At 39.8% G+C, this 3,136-nt stretch overlaps 1 long non-coding RNA gene across 2 annotated transcripts in view; it reads left to right on the forward strand.

The window, feature by feature from the left end:
* LOC106513447 (uncharacterized) overlaps positions 1–3,136 on the forward strand; it is a 53,142-nt gene that overhangs the window by 813 nt on the left and 49,193 nt on the right. The window lies entirely within an intron of this gene.

Consider the following 3,136-nt stretch of genomic DNA (forward strand, 5'->3'; position numbering starts at 1 on the left):
AAATACTAGTTACTGTTACAAAAATATGACTGCTGAAATTAAAATTTCAGATTAATAGCTTAACATAGATACYAGACTTGTGAAATTAATTTTAAGTAATTTTATGCCTGTCAGCCTGAGCAAGTGAACAGGTTAAGGTATCTGTTACTTTTTCAAGTGCTTTATACACCCCTGAAAAAAGACACAAACTACTGTTAAGTTAGCAGAAGTTTACTAGAGAGAGAATCTCTTTTAGATGGACAATTCCTCAGTGTTGATATTTAAAAATAAACTTTCAGAACAAGAAATCAGCTGCATTACTTTCCCTTTGAGAGAAATAACTATAGAATAAATTACATCAGAAAAGCTGAGAATGAAAACTGTATCACACGTCATGCATGCCGAGGATGACTTCAGTCAGTCAACAGTTCTGCTGCCACAGAGGAGTTTCCTAAAGGAACCAGCTGCTCTGACGGCACATGTCAAGGTTTAAAGCTGCAGCATGAGCACGCAATGCTGCGTCCTTCATGCATCATCCATTCATTTGCTGTACCTGCTCCTCCTTTCTGTGTCACGGGGAGCTGGCGTCTGTCTCCAGCAGTCCCTGTGAGGCAGAGGACACCCTGGATGGGTCACAAGTCCATCAAATCATGCAGTCAATACATTTTTTGCTTTGTGTTTTTTATTAGATTGTGGAATCATGCCATTATGATCCACAATGATTTTATTTATTTATTTTTTTACTTTGATGATGTTTCTCAGTATATAAGTATGGAAAAAGGCCAAATCTCTCTGAAGTAATGCGAAGTTTCAATCGTCTTTACATGCAGAGTTCAGCTCTTGTGCAAATAAAACTGTCAATAAACTTCCACTTTACAACTTTGGAGTATCAGACGTTTTTAACACTTCCAGGCAGGTATACTCATTACAACACATTATTTTATCGGAGGCTCAGGGCGGTGGACTGATCATGAACTCTAGTTCTGTTTTAGAAGACGGGCTTTGTCACTCACTGCTGGTAACCTAGGAATCCAGGCGGTCCTCCTACACACAGGCTGCTCGCAGCTAAAATAATTTTCCTATCAGAGACTGTTCCTCTCTCTGTCTAGTTTATTAATACAGCTCTTCTTCACAAAACCATCTGCACCGAACGCTGACGTRGTTTTAACAAATCAGTTATTTACCACAGATGTGTATTTGTAAAGGATGTGCTTTTACAAATTCCTGTTTGATAAAAGATGGGATTATTCATAAAAAGGATTTTGATAAATATGTGTAAACATCTGTTACTTTGCTTTCTAACACTAAAATTRATTTCATATAATTTAAYAACTTAACAGAAACACATGATTTGTATTAAAATTAGTACATTACTGGAATTATGAYAATAAAGTTGTTATTGAGTTCCAAGATTTTGAAATGGGATTTGTTTGGAAAAGTTCTGGCATCTTTCTGGGTGGAGTTTACATGTTCTCTCTTTGCACTGCATTTTAGACAACATATGCCAACTTAATTATAACAATAATAATTTTTTTTAAAAATCTAAGTTCATTTGGTCAACAACGTAGATGATTATGGTCTGACAGGGTCTTTAGGTTTTTTGGTAAATAGTCTTTGAGTGCGAGTTTGAATGGTTTGTTGTCCATGGTTCTTGACTGGGAAAGGGTTGAAAGCCTCCTCTGGATCGAGGGTGAGTCTCTGCTTCAAGTGGAGGAGTTAAAGTATCTGGAACATCTTGTTCCTGAGTGATGGTAGGATGGAGTGAGAGATGGATTGATGGACTGAGGTCTTGTCCTCAGTGTTGCTTTGGTCAGTTGTGGTGAGGAAAGAGCTGAGCCGAAAGGCAAAGCTCTTGATTTACTACTGGTCTGTCTACGTTCCAACCCTCACCTGTGGTCATGAGGCATGGACCATGACTGAAAGGATACAAGTGGCTGAAATGAGCTTCCTTTGTAGGGTAGCCAGGCTCAGCATTGGAGACGGTGAGGTGTTCCATCATTTGAGGGGAGCTCAGAGTAGAGCCGCTGCTCCTTCGTATCGAAGGGAGTCAATTGAGGTGATTTGTCTGATTCCTGGATGCCTCCCTTTAGAGGTGTTCCAGGCACGTCCCACTGGAAGAACTAGGGAAAACCCAGGACTTGTTGGAGGGGATTATGTATCCTCTTTGGAGCTGGCAAGTGTCACTGTGAAGAGGAATGACTAGATTTCTCTCCTAAACCTATTGCCTCTGCAACCTGACTACAGAAAGGTGTCAGAAGATGGATGGATTGCAATGAGTAACTTAATAGAACCAAATTATTTTAGGTGAAATATTTACATAACCCAGAAAAAGGTTTTTGAAAGCTGCAGCCCCATTCTGCATGTGTCATGCATTTTTTTTGTATAATTTTAATGGTTGTTTGGTTTTAATAATGGTGTGAGCGTATGGAACAACGCCCACATTTCTTGGCCAGAATTGACACAATATCACACAGACACCTCTGACACAGTGACGGAGCATTTCAATGTCGGGGTGGCTGGGACGAGCCACCGCTTCCCTTCCGCAGAAATGGAGAGTAATTTTCTCTCTATTTCACATACTGGGCCCAAACACAGATAGGCATGATAAGATGGAAATTGGCTGAGGGATAATTTAAAGGGAGGGTTGCCTCACTTGGAGTAACATGCACAGCAATTAACTACGGGAGAGATGAGTGTGCTTTGTCTCCATGATTGTGAGCTGGAGCTGCTTTACCAGCCACATTATTATCATCAAAATTTAACAAAAAAATAAATAAAAAAAACCTGACCGTGGCAAGTCCAAACAATAGGACCTTTGTGGCTTTTTAGGTAGTTACAGTCAGTTTTCAGAAGCTATTATTCTACCCAGATTGTATCTCATATGTTTATTGAGGTATGGATTTAAATTTTAAAGGTGATATTTGGATCTGTTTGCCAATCCCCTGACTCAATGGATATGCTTCTAAATTTGTTGCCATTTCTCATTCAGAACTGACAAGTTCAGGACCCCCGACAGTTYTCTGGCTCTTGGATAAAGTCTAATGTTTACAAATAGGCTCCAGACCTAATGGGACTTGGGGGAATCAATTGGCTCGTTGTGTAAGAAAGAATCAGCAAGAAAGAGGATAGATGTGTGCACCTTTAAGCGAGCGAGTGC

The sequence above is a fragment of the Austrofundulus limnaeus genome, unplaced genomic scaffold (genome assembly GCF_001266775.1).
Source record: "Austrofundulus limnaeus strain Quisiro unplaced genomic scaffold, Austrofundulus_limnaeus-1.0 Scaffold12, whole genome shotgun sequence".
Lineage (NCBI taxonomy): Eukaryota > Metazoa > Chordata > Actinopteri > Cyprinodontiformes > Rivulidae > Austrofundulus > Austrofundulus limnaeus.